This window comes from Pseudophryne corroboree, chromosome 1, assembly GCF_028390025.1.
Source record: "Pseudophryne corroboree isolate aPseCor3 chromosome 1, aPseCor3.hap2, whole genome shotgun sequence".
Taxonomy (NCBI): Eukaryota; Metazoa; Chordata; class Amphibia; order Anura; family Myobatrachidae; genus Pseudophryne; species Pseudophryne corroboree.
This window is the reverse complement of record NC_086444.1, coordinates 496688051-496704556: the sequence shown is the minus strand read 5'-3', so window position 1 is coordinate 496704556 and position 16506 is coordinate 496688051. Positions and strand designations below refer to the sequence as shown.

General features: G+C 44.9%; 1 protein-coding gene across 12 annotated transcripts in view; it reads right to left on the bottom strand.

Moving 5' to 3' along the window:
- The window catches only part of PRUNE2 (prune homolog 2 with BCH domain), a 553043-nt gene that overhangs the window by 289274 nt on the left and 247263 nt on the right, over positions 1-16506 (bottom strand). Inside the window, exon 1 of one of the 12 annotated variants that reach the window (XM_063913845.1) lies at positions 2247-2502. The exons of the other annotated variants lie outside the window; for them this stretch is intronic. The gene's annotated coding sequence lies outside the window, so the exon portion shown is untranslated. Of the gene's footprint in view, positions 1-2246; positions 2503-16506 lie in introns of those variants that run through there. 12 annotated transcript variants of the gene reach the window in all.

The window sequence follows — 16506 nt, the reverse complement described above, 5'->3', positions numbered from 1 at the left end:
TGACTGGCTACTCACCAGGTGGCCACACCCCTTTCAGCATACGGAAACGCCCCTTAGTGGGCCCCTGTGATTGCATTTCCCTGATGGGCCCTCCATGCGCCAGTCCGACACTGCTGCCAGAAGTAATGCACAATTATTAGGTATAGAGAGAAGTGCCAGGGACAGCATGGGTAAAGTCAGGGGTATATTCACATTTAATTTTGTATATTTTAGGCAAGGTGCTTCAGACTAAGGGAAAAACTCTTATCCAGAAATGTAATTTTGAAAACTATACTTCTATAAAACTTTAATTGAAATTAAAAAAAATTACATTCAAAACATTGAATTTTTTTTTTTGCTTAAACTAATCATAAACCATTTATGAATGTAGTAGCCAGAATTAGGGCAATTGGTGAAATATTCTAAATAATAAACCACAACAGATTTGCTTGATCCCCCATAATTAATATATGCAATGGTGTCCACGTAACATATTAACAGTATGCATAGTTTACCTTGGAATAAGAGTCATTGCTTGTGACTGTTGCACTCCGTCATAAACAATACATAGAAAGAAGCTCATCCACTGTAGAAGTACAATTTTTCACACACCCCCCCCCCAAAATAAATAAATATATATATATATATATATATATATATATATATATATATATAAAAAATAATATACAGTATACTTGGTTACTTCTCCCAACTGTTATATCTCCCAACTGTCTCAAATTAGATGGAACATTCTCAATTTGAGGTTGGAAAGAATTCAAGAATGCACTGGTGTGTGTGGCAGAGAATTGATGTTTTGAAGGGCAGGGAGTAAGGAGTGGTTTAGAAGCCGAGAAGCAGTAGGCACACTGCTATGGTGTGCCCACTCTCCGTGGTATGGGCATACACCTTAGCTGTCTGTCCTGATTTAAAGATCTGAAATGTTGGGTATTACGATGACATAAAGGTATTACATTATATGAATACATTTCTCAAGGTCTGATGCTGCTATATTCATATTTTTAGCAATGCAACACTGTTTTAATAAATAGGCTCTTTTCCTACCAGGACAAGGACCATACCAATAAAATTAATAGTTACGAAACCTGGAAAATCTGAATAGTTCTTTTAATCCTCTTTGACTAGACTTAAGTAAATTATATTAATTTAGGGGGGGATTCAATTAGCTGTGGTAATTTACCTCGGGCTAACTGATCCCTCAGGTATATACAATTAGTCCAGAAGTGCAGCCCCCAGCAGATATTATCAGGGATTTTTTTGTTGGGACCTCTGCAGGCTCCGAAAAATGCCTCGATAAATAGCCGCTTCCACCTAGTCGGCAAAGAAAACACATAGGTCCATGAACTTATCACGGATTCTATGTATTTTTTTGCACAAAAATTCATATTTTTTCAGGTGCCAAAAAAACCCACTAATTGAATAGCACAAAAAAAAATGCTAAAAACTTCTGTTTTTCATGTGTGAAAAAAATATCAGGGCTAACTGAATTCCCCCGAATAAGGAGCATATATATCTAGGTACTGGTTTAAACATTTGCACCTGCTGCAGGGGAGAAATGTAAAATGCACAAAATAATGTAAGTTTTATACAGGCCAATGTGTGTGTGTACAACATACAAGATTCTTTGTGCAAAAAATGTTTACGTTTGCCTCCTTGGCAGTGCAACATGGCATTTTCAGTATTCCACTGCAACTGTACTGCAAAATATATCCCTAATCCTAAATGACCAAGCTGTGGCAAACCTGTAAAGAAACCTAAAGCACTTGATAATTCACAGCAACACTCTGTGGTAAGTTACCTGTCTATCATTACAAACTACACTATGAACAAAGAATGTTTCCTATTATTATTGATTTTTTTTTTATTAATTGGCTTTACTTTTGTAACCTGTATTTGAACTTTTTATTCCATAACAGCTATAGAAAACTGTTTTTATATATATATATATATATATATAGATGTCCAAGCAGTCGGCACTCCAGATTTAAATAAATGTAACGCCTGGTGCCTTCTCGTGCAGAATAAACCACTGTATAAACACGTAGAATTGAGCGGCACTCTCAGGACTATAATAAAGAATGGATGGACTGAGGACCCGTTCTTTATTATAGTCCTGAGAGTGCCGCTCAATTCTACGTGTATATATATATATATCATATATATATATATATATCATCATATGCTATGTACTAGAGCTTAATTCCAGTGTTTAAGAAAATATGAATTAGCAATTGATATCTGTCACGTACCCCAGTGGTTTCATGAACAAGTCTAATAAACACAATTCTGGAGTCTCTGGAACTAACTGTGTCAATATTAACCTGACCAAATTAAGAGCAAACTGTCTCTCTTCTTCTTCCGTCTCTTCTCATGGAGAGCACAATATGGCTTTTGTCAGAGGTGCTTTATCATTTTGGCTCAAGGAAACTGTCAGTACAGTTTGGGAATCGTTATTCATGGGTCGATATCCTGATGGGTCTAATGAAGCCTTTCTGCTGACAAGTCATTTGCTAAAAATACCAAGCAATAGAAAGAATTAATGGAAAGGGAAACTCATTGTCATTCTAGAAGTAAAATATTATTACAGTCAATTGAAGTTTATAAATCTTGTTTTTTTCCAGCATTTGTGTTATATATTTTAAATGATTTAGTTCTCTCCTGTTGATAAACTTTGTGGTAGATGCTTAAATTGCAGCATAACAGGGTAAACACCAATTGTGCTGCACACATGCAGAGCCAACAGTCTGTGAGCCATTTGTTGCAAATATAAGCTAATTACCAGAGGACCCCTCTTGAAGATAAGCCCATTTTTTTATTTTTTTTTATTTTTTAAGTTTTGAGGTTGGATCATCAATGTTTTTACAACATATTGAATTTTTCTTTATATGCAGCCAGCTAGTAGTTATCTAACTAACTTGGTAATAAACAATAAGTAATAAGTATGAGATCACACCGAAGAGTGAAAGTTACACCTACTTTAATCTGAAGTGAACCTTAGGGATTTTGTTTTCTAGAGCAATTTGATTATATTTCTTCACCCCTTATACCCCTTTCACACCAAGCTTCTGACCCGGGTTATTGCCAGGGCAACCCGGGTATTGGCTTGGTGTAAAAGAGTCAACCCAGTCATGACCAGGGTCGAACCTAGGCCTGGATATGAAAGGATTCTGGTTATGTTACCAGGCTGCTCACTGGCGGATCAGGAGCACAGGGAGATGACATCATCGCATAATGTCCACTTTTAATGACCTACACGTATGGGTAGACACAGGGGCAGACATGGGTCTACCTGGTAAAAAACCCGGGCCCAACTGTGACACGTGTTGGAACCATGTTTAAATACCCGGGTTGGACCTGGTATTTTGGTGTTAAAGTGGTACTACTGAATACTAACTAACAGCAGCCAGTGTATTTGGCCACTAAACTGGCATGGTTGCATTGGATACTACCATAGCTATATGGACTATCTGTGATATGGGCACAGGGGCGGAATGGGATGGAAAACCAGCTCGGGAAATTTATGGAAGCAATCCTAATGGGGATACTGTCACAACTGAGGGCCTGAGCTGACGGGAGGCAGCCTCAGTTGTAGGGGCTGAGATGTACCGGAACCTGGAAGGTTGTATCAGACCCCTGGACATGTAAGTAACATGAATAATAACTGCCCGAAGGCGTGACCACGACAACTTGGATAAAAGTCAATGATGTTTATTATGACAACTCCGCAACACAGCAGCAGTAAAAGAAAACGTAAAAGTCAGCAAAGAATAAATACAGTTCCTGGGTACTACAGGATGGCAGGAGCCACAGGGCACTGGTAGTGTGAGATAGTTCTTATGATCTTCTAGATGGAAAGTCCTTACCAGGCCTGACTGTAGCAATGGAGATAACCCAGGATTGTGCCAGCTGGTGTTCCAGGAAAAGCTGGGTTGCTGAAGATAAAACAGCTGCTGTGGATACTGGCTGGAACCAGACTGTTGTTAGCACGGAGTGGATACTGGCTGGAACCAGTTAAATAATAAATGAACTTGGGAGCGATGAAATATGAACTGAAATGTAGAACTTGAGAGCGGAGAAATAATAATACCGGTGGAGAGTGGTAAAGTGTAGAAAGGACACCGGCCCTTTAAGGGAAGCTGTACTCTGCTGGAAGCTGAGCTGGAAGCAGGTAATGCTGTAGCTGGAAACAGATGAATCCACAATGGGTTGGAGAGTCAGGCTACACCGCAGGTGGAATGCTGGTGCGGGTCTCTATGGTGGAAGTCTTGAGACAGGAGCTGGAACCTGGAAGACAATCACAGGAGAGAGACAAACAGGAACTAGGTTTGACAACCAAAGCACTGACGCCTTCCTTGCTCAGGCACAGTGTATTTATACCTGCAGCAAGGAAGGGATTGGCTAGGCAATTATGCAGATTAACAATACTGACAACAGATTGGAGGAAATGATCAGCTGACAGAATCCAAGATGGCTGCGCCCATGCAGACACTTGGAGGGAAGTTTGGTTTGTAATCCATGTGGTAATGAAAACAGTAATGGCGGCGCCGGCCACTGGAGACAGGAGACGCCAGGCTGACAAGTGCACATCCAAGCACGCGGACACAGCGGAGGCCGCGGCTGACGTAATCGCCACTCTGACACTCTGCATGCAGAAGCTCAGGGACGGCGGCGGAGGCCGCGGGAGACGCCATGCCAGATGTAATAAGGCGTTACTGTGACAGCGTCTCAGAGAGACAGGAGAAGATGCAGGAATGTGAACATTAGGATAACAGATGGGATCCGGTCCTGGAGCGCTGAGCCAGCCTTAGGAGGCATCTGATGGGTAAGAAATGGCGTCCAGATACCCGGATCGTGACAGCACCCCCCCCCTTTAGGAGTGGCCCCAGGACACTTCTTTGGCTTTTGAGGAAACTTGGAATGGAATCTCCGGACCAAGGCAGGAGCATGGACATCAGAAGCATTGGTCCATGAACGTTCCTCAGGGCCGTAACCCTTCCAGTCAATAAGATACTGTAGTTGACCGTAACGGTGACGTGAGTCCAGGATCTTGGCCACTTCATACTCAACGCCTCGTTGAGTTTGGACTTTCGGAGTTGGAGGAAGTGAGGAATGAAACCGATTCAAGATCAGCGGTTTCAACAGGTAAACATGGAATGTCCTGGGTATTTTTAAGAAGGGAGGCAACTGGAGTCTGTAAGCAACAGGATTGATGACTTGTTCAATCTTGAAAGGACCGATATAGCGAGGTGCAAACTTCATACTGGGAACTCTTAACCTCAAATTCTTTGTGGATAACCATACCCGATCACCCACCTTGAGAGCAGGAACTGCTCGACGCTTCTTATCCGCAAACTTCTTGTACCTGAACGATGCCTTGAGCAGAGCTGATAGTACGCTCTTCCAGATATTGGCAAACTGATGCAAGGTGATATCCACTGCGGGAACAGAAGTTGCTGGAAGCGGTTGGAACTCAGGAACTTTAGGGTGGAATCCAAAGTTAGTGAAGAATGGTGTTGAAGCAGATGAAGAATGATACTGGTTGTTATGACAGAACTCGGCTCAGGGAAGTAATTGAACCCAGTCATCTTGAGAGGAGGACACATAGATGCGGAGGAAGGCCTCCAAGTCCTGATTCACCCTCTCGGTTTGACCATTGGTCTGAGGATGGTAAGCCGTGGAAAACTTTAGCTTGACTTGGAGGACTTGACATAAACTTCGCCAGAATTTGGCTGTGAATTGAACTCCTCGATCTGAGATAATTTCTTCAGGAAGACCGTGGAGTCGGAAGATCTCTTGTATGAATACTTGAGCCAACTTGGAAGCTGACGGAAGACCGGTGAGAGGAATGAAGTGTGCCATCTTGGTGAACCGGTCAACTACCACCCAGATGGTATTGAACTTGTTGCACATGGGTAAGTCTGTAATGAAATCCATCGACAAGTGGGTCCATGGTCGACGGGGAACGGATAGTGGAACCAGTTGCCCCGCAGGCGACTGGCGGGATACTTTATGTTGGGCACAATTTGGGCAAGATGCAATAAACTCCAAGACGTCCTTTTTCAGAGTTGGCCACCAATAGGACCTAGAGATAAACTCCAGGGTTTTTTGGATACCTGTATGTCCGGCAAAACGGGAAGCATGAGCCCAATGCATGATCTTCTTCCTTAGCATCGGCTTCACAAAACTTTTCCCTGATGGGGGCGTAGAGTCCATCCCTACCGTGGAGAATGCCAACGGATTTATAATAGGATGCTTGTCTGAAGACTCTGACTCATTTTCTTGCTCCCATGAGCGGGAAAGGGCATCGGCCTTGCTATTCTGAGAGCCCGGACAGAACTGGAGTTTAAAGTCGAACCTGGAAAAGAAAAGTGCCCATCTGGCCTGACGAGGGTTGAGACATTGTGCGCCCTTCAGGTATAAAAGGTTCTTGTGGTCTGTAAGTATGGTGATTGAATGAGAAGCTCCCTCCAACAGATACCTCCACTCTTCTAGAGCGAGCTTGATGGCTAGCAACTCCTGGTCGCCAATGGCATAGTTGCGCTCAGCTGGGGAGAACTTCCGGGAGAAGAAACTGCAAGGGTGTAAATGGCCATCTTTAGCCCTCTGAGATAACACCGCTCCTACTCCAACGGAGGAGGCATCCACCTCTAAGATGAAAGGAGAGTCGATGTCAGGCTGTTTCAGAACAGGCGCAGAGATGAACCTTTGTTTTAAAAGATGAAATGCTTGCATGGCTTCTTCAGACCACTTGGACGGGTTAGCACCCTTCTTAGTGAAAGCAGTAATAGGCGCCACAATGGTGGAAAAGTCTCGTATAAACTTTCGGTAATAGTTGGCGAACCCTAAGAACCTCTGGACCCCTTTGAGGGTTAAGGGTACCGGCCAATTTTGGATTGCTTGTAGTTTCTCAGGATCCATCTCTAGTCCGGAACCGGACACAATGTACCCTAGAAACGGAATGGACTTGACTTCAAAGACGCATTTTTCTAATTTGCAATAGAGATGATTGACACGGAGACGGGACAGAACCTCTTTAACCCAAAAACGATGTTCCTCTAAATCGTTGGCAAAAATGAGGATATCGTCTAGATAGACCACGACATGACGATATAGAATGTCTCTGAAGATCTCATTGACAAAATGCTGGAAGACAGCTGGAGCATTGCTCAATCCGAAGGGCATGACGAGGTACTCATAATGTCCGTCACGGGTGTTAAAGGCGGTCTTCCACTCGTCACCCTCACGGATCCGGATGAGATTGTATGCACCTCGCAAGTCCAGCTTTGTAAAGATGGTAGCTCCGCTAACTCTGTCAAAGAGCTCAGTAATCAGGGGTAAAGGATAACGGTTCTTGATGGTAATGTCGTTCAAACCTCTGTAGTCGATGCACGGCCGCAGAGCACCATCTTTCTTTTTTACAAAAAAGAAGCCTGCGCCGGCTGGAGAAGAAGAAGGTCGAATGAACCCCTTTGCTAGGTTCTCTTTAATATATTCCTCCATAGAATGCGTCTCAGGCAGAGACAACGGATAAGTTCGGCCTCGAGGTGGAACCTTCCCTGGAACGAGATCAATCGGACAGTCCCATTCTCTATGAGGAGGAAGGATATCAGCAGAAGCTTTACTGAACACATCCGTGAAATCTTGATATGGAGGAGGTGGAACATCAGACGACCTGGGGGAGGAAGAACAGACAGGCAATACTTTCAACAAACATGTCTCAGCACAGGAGGAACCCCATGCCAGGATTTGCGTAGTCGTCCAATCAATTGTAAGATTGTGAAGACGGAGCCATGGAAGGCCCAGGACCACAGGATGTGTGGCTCTTGGAATCACTAAAAAAGAAATAAGTTCGGAATGAAGAACTCCCACTCTCAGACGAACTGGTAGAGTCCTTAAAGAAATGACTGCATCAAAAATTTTGCTGCCATCCACGGCAGTTAAAGAAATGGACGAAGGAAGTCTCTCGGTGGGTAGGGACCACCGTTTAACATAGGCTTCGGTAATAAAGTTCCCAGCTGCTCCGGAATCAAGGAGGGCAATGACGTTCCGATAACGTTGAGCAACTTGAAGCGAGACTGGGAGATTACAATCTTGAGGAGATGGAGAGGAGATCATTACTCCTAGCCGGCCCTCTCCTTGGCGAGCTAGGATTTGGAGTTTCCCGGACGTTTGGGACAGGCATTAATGGTGTGAGACGGAGCTGCACAATAGAGACAGAGAAACTCGGAGAGACGTCTTCGGCGCTCAGCAGGAGTTAAACGGGAACGGCCAAGTTGCATGGGCTCATCTTTAGATGGTGACAGTTGACGAGGAGGAGGAGCAGAAGATTTTGGAGCAGATGATCTTCCACGCTCAGTTGCTCTCTCTCTGAAACGTAAATCAACTTTCGTGCAGAGTGAGATTAGCTCATCTAACTTAGAAGGTAAGTCTCTGGTAGCTAACTCATCTTTAATACGCTCAGATAAGCCATGCCAGAATGCAGCATACAGGGCCTCGTCGTTCCATGCCAGTTCGGATGCCAGGATCTGGAACTGTATCAGATATTGTCCTACAGTACGTGACCCCTGGCGTAAACGGAGAATCTCGGATGAAGCTGAGGTTACCCGGCCTGGCTCGTCGAAGATGCGCCTGAATGTTGACACGAAGGCAGTGTAGGAAGATAGCAGGGTGTCGGACCTCTCCCATAACGGTGATGCCCAATCAAGGGCTGAGCCACTGAGAAGAGAAATAATGTAGGCAATTTTTGTACGGTCACTGGGAAAATTGCCAGGTTGTAGCTCAAACTGAATCTCACACTGGTTGAGAAATCCCCTGCAGAATCTTGGAGATCCGTCAAATTTTGCTGGCGTTGGAAGATGAAGACGTGGAGCAGAAATGGGTAAGGTGGGTGGGGTTATAGCTGGAGTCACTGTGGTTGACGCACCAGACGCGCCTGATCCACGGAGAGTTGTCTGAATCCCATCCAGCCGAGTAGAGAGATCCTGGAGACAGCGGATGATGTGGCCCTGTGCAGCCTCCTGATGTTCTAGTCAGGCTGCCAGTTCTTGCATTGGCCTGGCCGCTTGATCCTGGTCTCCGGCTGGATTCATTAGGTCAGTGCTTACTGTCACAACTGAGGGCCTGAGCTGACGGGAGGCAGCCTCAGTTGTAGGGGCTGAGATGTACCGGAACCTGGAAGGTTGTATCAGACCCCTGGACATGTAAGTAACATGAATAATAACTGCCCGAAGGCGTGACCACGACAACTTGGATAAAAGTCAATGATGTTTATTATGACAACTCCGCAACACAGCAGCAGTAAAAGAAAACGTAAAAGTCAGCAAAGAATAAATACAGTTCCTGGGTACTACAGGATGGCAGGAGCCACAGGGCACTGGTAGTGTGAGATAGTTCTTATGATCTTCTAGATGGAAAGTCCTTACCAGGCCTGACTGTAGCAATGGAGATAACCCAGGATTGTGCCAGCTGGTGTTCCAGGAAAAGCTGGGTTGCTGAAGATAAAACAGCTGCTGTGGATACTGGCTGGAACCAGACTGTTGTTAGCACGGAGTGGATACTGGCTGGAACCAGTTAAATAATAAATGAACTTGGGAGCGATGAAATATGAACTGAAATGTAGAACTTGAGAGCGGAGAAATAATAATACCGGTGGAGAGTGGTAAAGTGTAGAGAGGACACCGGCCCTTTAAGGGAAGCTGTACTCTGCTGGAAGCTGAGCTGGAAGCAGGTAATGCTGTAGCTGGAAACAGATGAATCCACAATGGGTTGGAGAGTCAGGCTACACCGCAGGTGGGATGCTGGTGCGGGTCTCTATGGTGGAAGTCTTGAGACAGGAGCTGGAACCTGGAAGACAATCACAGGAGAGAGACAAACAGGAACTAGGTTTGACAACCAAAGCACTGACGCCTTCCTTGCTCAGGCACAGTGTATTTATACCTGCAGCAAGGAAGGGATGGGCTAGGCAATTATGCAGATTAACAATACTGACAACAGATTGGAGGAAATGATCAGCTGACAGAATCCAAGATGGCTGCGCCCATGCAGACACTTGGAGGGAAGTTTGGTTTGTAATCCATGTGGTAATGAAAACAGTAATGGCGGCGCCGGCCACTGGAGACAGGAGACGCCAGGCTGACAAGTGCACATCCAAGCACGCGGACACAGCGGAGGCCGCGGCTGACGTAATCGCCACTCTGACACTCTGCATGCAGAAGCTCAGGGACGGCGGCGGAGGCCGCGGGAGACGCCATGCCAGATGTAATAAGGCGTTACTGTGACAGCGTCTCAGAGAGACAGGAGAAGATGCAGGAATGTGAACATTAGGATAACAGATGGGATCCGGTCCTGGAGCGCTGAGCCAGCCTTAGGAGGCATCTGATGGGTAAGAAATGGCGTCCAGATACCCGGATCGTGACAGATACGGTCTGATGAGGGGGAGTGGTCTGTTGAGGGGAGTGGAATCCTTCCTCATAGGGCTTGACTGTACGCAATTGCTGTACTGCAGAGATCGAATAACAGAGTGAATAGGGACAATCCAGTGTACTGACTGCAGTGGGCTGCCTCTCATGTGGGGGATGGGGCCACACGAAAACACACAAAACGGGCCTCATAGACACTACGGCCTACCAGGAATCTTCCTTAGTAAACCCTATGGCCAATCCACCCCTGTACGTGAGCATCCCATGCGACGTTGTCGTTATGTTTCATTCTCTGCATTTCAAAAGGAAATTAGATCTGCACATATGATGTGCCCCAGAAAGCCGTGTGAGTAGCATTGTGGAGTGCAAGCACAATAACAAATGCCCTCTCATTTCAATATTTTGCAATGAGGTCCTGACTGATAAGTGGGGCTGTCAGAAAAAAACAGTTCCTAAAGACCCATTGCATGTCCTGCTCTGCAGACCACTTCGGACGGTCTTGAAGCCGCACAATAAACTCTTTGGACATATGTATAATGTGGCCAAGCTCCATATCACTGCAAATTGGAGGCAACCTACCATAACCTCTCTTACTGCTGTTATTAACAAGCTATAGTACATTGCTTCCATGGAGAACATGACATGTCTCCTTTATGACAGAATCGCAGCATACCATGATGACTGGGAACCTTGGTACATCCAGAACAATCGATCCATGGCTGGGGCGATATGGGGGGTTTCTCCATAGAGGAGCCCAACAAGCTGTCCCCTGGGTGGAAGATTTTAGTTCTCTTCTCATTTATCAAACAGACTCTGAGGCTAGGTGATAACACCATCCCCCTGTCCTTCCTTCCCTCTACCCCATCACGCCCCAATTCACATTGTTGTATATAAATTACTAAATCAAACCTTTAATATATATATTCTCCTTCTGTATTTTAAATGAAACCCTTAGTACCAGTACTATTCTAGGTTAAATCAGATTTTTACTGTTTTTGGGGAGACCAAGCCTTATAGTAGATGATGTTCTGTTAGTTATTTTAAACTGGCTATAAATGGACATTGTTCAGGTTTATTTAGAACCATTCATATTTGTATCCTGATGACGGGTTTTAAATAAACCCGAAACGTTACAGTATTTGGATGTGCTGTTTTATTTGCTGAAAAGTCCAGAGAGTGTCACCTGCACCACGGCTGTTGTAAATAAAGATTGGGAGTGCCTGCACACACACCAGTGAGATATGTTTTAGGAGGGACTTATGATTAGTCCTCTATGATCTCTGCACTCATACTCTTTTCAGATAAAAACGTCTGAACTTAACGGCTTTTGCACGGCATTTGCATTTCAATGCCGAGTTACTTAGCTGGACACAGCCTGACCCCCTCTTTCACACAGAGAAGCTGGGTGAATCAGTTCTACCCGGTAATTTGCAGATCAACACGGGTATTTTTTCTGTGTGAAATGGTCAACCCGGGACGAAAATTCCTTGGTCTCCGACCCTGGTAAATTCCTGGGTCGAAGTGCCGGGAATATTAACCCGGGTTGACCCTTTGACACAGAAAATTAGCCGTGTTAACTCGGCAAATTACCGGGTAGAAACCTCTGTGTGAAAGGGGCATCGGAGGTTATTGTATTAGCGCTCAGAGGAGAACTGAAATTCCCCTCTACAACATATAGTATCTCATACATTTACCACTGAGATGTGATAACAGAGATTGATAGACAGAAAAATGTTAAAGTATTTGGATGTGCTGTTTTGTTTGCTGAAAAGACTGAAGGGTGCTGCCTGCTGTATATATACAGTTATATGCAAACATTTTAGGCAGGTGTGGAAAAAATGCTGCAAAGTTAGAATGCTTTAAAAAATAGAAGTGTTAATAGTTTATCAATTAACAAAATGTAAAATGAATGAACAGAAGAGAAATCTAAGAAATCTAAATTAAATCAATATTTGGTGTGACCACCCTTTGCCTTCAAAAACAGCATCAATTCTTCTAGGTACACTTGCACACAGTTTTTGAAGGAACTCGAAAGTGAGGCTGTTCCAAACATCTTGGAGAACTATCCATATATGTTTTGTGTATGTAGGCTTCCTCAAATCCATCTGTCTCTTCATGAAATTCCAGACAGACTCGATGTTGAGATCAGGGCTTTGTGTGGGCCATATCATCACTTACAGGACTCCTTGCTCTTCTTTGCGCTGAAGATAGCTCTTATTGACATTGGCTGTATGTTTGGGGTTGTTGTCTTGCTGAAAAATAAATGTGTAGCTAATCAGATGCCTCCCTGATGGTATTGCATGATAGATAAGTACCTGCCTGTATTTCTCAGCATTGAGGACACCAATAATCCTGACCCAACTCTATTTGCTGAAATGCAGCTCCAAACATATAGGAAACTCCACCATGCTTCATAGTTGCCTGCAGACACTGATTATTGAACCTATCTACAGCCCTTCGGCTATCAAACTGCCTTCTGTTACAGCCAAATATTTCAAATGTTGACTCTCCAGAGCACCTGCTGCCATTTTTCTGCACCCCAGTTCCTATGTTTATATGCATAGTTGAGTTGCTTGGCCTTGTTTCCACGTCCAAGTTATGGCTTTTTTGCTGCAATTCTTCCATGAAGACCACTTATGGCCAGACTTCTCTACACAGTTAAAGTATAGTAATAGTTATAATAGTTATAAAAGATTATAATAGTGCATACTACAGTCTACACACATTTTGTAAGAAATATATTTCTTACACCACTGGAGCCCGAATGTTTCATTTACACCTTTGATTTAAAGTAAAGTCATATTTGCACCTTTGTTAGCATAGCTGCCTAAGGTCATGCATTTGATCTGTGCAAGTTCTCCCTGTGTTTGTGTTTCTGCTGTGTACCCCAGTTATCTATCTTATGTTCTAAAACATATTGGTTGGTTATTGGCCAAGTTATGGCTTTTGGCTGCAATTCTTCCATGAAGACCACTTATGACCTGGGTCCAATGGTTTCTGCCGGTTCTGAGCTGATGGCACTGCTAGATATCTTCCGATTTAGAAGGGAGGTAAGCATGATGTGACATTTCTGATGCAGTATAATATTGTGCCTTGTTGCTATGCTCAGTCTTGCCATGGTGTATGACCTCACTTTTGTAGCAGAATTTGGCTGTTCCTCACCCAGTTTTAAGCCCCCTACACAGCTATTTCTGTTTCAGTTAATGACTCATGTTTCAACCTACATATGAAAATGATTATCATTATCACCTGTTTGGTCTGGTTGGTTAATCATACACCTTACTATAATCCTACAAAATCCCTTTGTGCAATTGTACCTATAAAAATTGATGCTGTTTTGAAGGCAAAGGGTGATCACACGCATATATGTATATTGCACATAATACATCACACACACAGGCTACTGTTAGCGGTCTCCATCTGTAAAAACAAAACAAAAAAACACTGGCCAATTAGGAGGGGTTCTGGGTAATCAGAAACCTCCCCCTGGGTGTTTTTACAGGTGTGAAGCCATTCCCCCCCTCCCCCTTCTTACGCAGCATCATCTTCCCAGGGACATCTGTAGAGAGATGGCATGGTGGAGTGAAAGTAAAGACCAGCACCAGCCTTTGCTATCTTGTAAGCATGCGCCATCTTCGCAAATATCACTGGGAAGATTGTGCTGCGGGGATGGGGATGCATTATATGCAGCTGGTATAAGTGTGTTAGGAAGGTCAAAAAAGAGACATCATAGGGTCCGTCTAGTGACATGGCCATGCCCCTGTTACACTGCCATGCCCAATGTCCTGATTTGCATATCTGCAATCATAGGAGATATGTTTGGAATAAGAAGGTATTGAGGAGCTTACTGCCTGGGTAACAAGTGTAGTGCTCCCCTCTACTTCCCATAGAGACCAGTGCACCTTATGTATCTGATGGTAATAGCCTCAGAGTTCCGGAGGTGGGAGAAATATGTGCGAGCTGCCCTTTCGTTTAAAGCAGTAATCAGTTACACGGCAAAACCAGGTTGGTTTAGCCCTGTAAATGATTGCTGCTTTAAAAAATTGGCAGACTCACACAAAATTCCCCACCTCCAGAACTCAGAGACTTTTTCCATTTAGCCGCTGGTGTGCTGCACAACTTGGGGGTTACATTGGATTTACATGGCTATTGTTGCTACCATTATTTAGCAATGTAAAATGTTTGAAATACACTTTTAAACATTTAGGACCTGATTCACAGTAATGAGCAAATTTCAAAAAGGAGCAAGCAAGGAGCAATGCAAGTGGTGTAAATTACAGTAATTGTTCTTTTTTTACGTGCTGGGATAATACTGGCTGCTTTTGCATATAGCAAATACTGGACCACTTTGTTTTTACACTTAAATTGTGAAATAAGCTGGGACACACCTGTGACCGGATGCGCCCTGGCTACATGCGGCAAGCGATCACAGTTTGGCTTTGGGACTCCCAGAATTTGGCGAATACGAATTCCCTCTTGCCATCAGTAACTGCCTGGTACTAACTCCACCCACTGTGCAGTGGAAGGGTACATTGCTGCCACCACCGGGTCCTACCACCAGCCCTGGAACCGCTTCACTGCTCAGGCTCCTACCACTGGCACCTGAACACCATTTATTGCTGTGTGTTTGTAGTCACACTGCTGACACACCTCCGGACTGGCGTTAGTGATTGTCCACTGGTCATTGACCACTGACAATGCCTGCATAGCTGGCAGAGGGCAGAGCTTGAAGACGCTGGGCTAAAACTAGAACAAGTGGAGAACGGGCCTGCATGTGTCGCATTACTGTTAGTCGCAAGATGAAAGGCATCGTCTTGTAGGCAAGAAGTTTATTTCTCCAATGGCCCTAAAAAAAGCCTTCCCTTTTTCAAACAGATAAAGCATACAGATGTTATCAGCAGTTCCACACTTCTAGATGTTACAGAAGATGTACACTGAAGGCTCACAGCCTTACTCCAATGCATAATATCACAGGGAGTAATTCCGGCCAGTTGTCTTTACCCAATCAAGTGCATGAGCCGTTCATGACCAAGGCATGATTACCTTTAACACTGTCCCCTATGGACAGTGGGGAGTGGTCACTCTTCTGTGCCGTAGGACTCAGCTCACCATCTCTAGGCTGAGACCAAGCTCCAGAGATGGGCAACCAAGGTTCCCGGGTACAGTCCCCTGGCTATGGGAGGTGGTTAGGGGGACCCGCCAGCACACAGAGAACTTTGGATTCCCCCCAGACCACCAGGGAGAAAGGCACGTGCATTTTACTTTTAAAATACATTTTTATATACACTGTACATATACTTTGTGCCTGGTGCCCTGCAGATTGGGACCTGCAGTCTCAGCTCAGAGCTGCACATACATTTAAACACATTCCAGCGGCTCCCTTATACACACTCCACAGCCTCCGGAGATGATCCGGGGCTACATCTCATCTCACTGGCGGGCAGTGGGGGGTTAATCCACTGCTTGGCTGCTCTGCATGCTGGGGCGTAGTCTCACCTGGACCCCAGCAGGCGGCACAAAGAGCCCCTGCCTTGCTACAACGCAAGCCAGCTAGCCCTATCCCACAGCACCGATTCTGCTACTGACAGCTTTGCAGCTCTGGGACTGGTCTCCTGGCTGCAGCGGCTCCATTCACCCTGCCCCCCCCCCCTTTCCTCCCCCCACATATTACATTGCTGCAGCTGCCAGAGGTGGTCGGGGCTGCGGCACATCAAAAAACATTTAAAATTAAATTTTTAAACACTCTGCGCCTTTAATAAATTTTAAAATGGTGCATTAGTACCTATTGCCCCTTAAATATGGTTCTGCGGGGTGGGGTAAGGTGGGGGGGGGGGGTTAGTGGAGGTTAACACCCTCAGTGCCACAGCCATTAGCCACAAGGGCCAGGGGTCTACACTCCCAACACCAATCCCAGCTCTAATACCCCTTTCACACAAAGTGGATAACTCATGTTATTGCTGGGGTCCTGGCTCAGTGTGAAAGGCTCAACCCGTGTTGTGTGTTCCAGGTTCACTACCTGGGTCATGCTCATAGTTAATCCTGTGTCCGACCTTGGTAGGGTTCAGTGTGAATGGTGCAAATTGGTTTAATA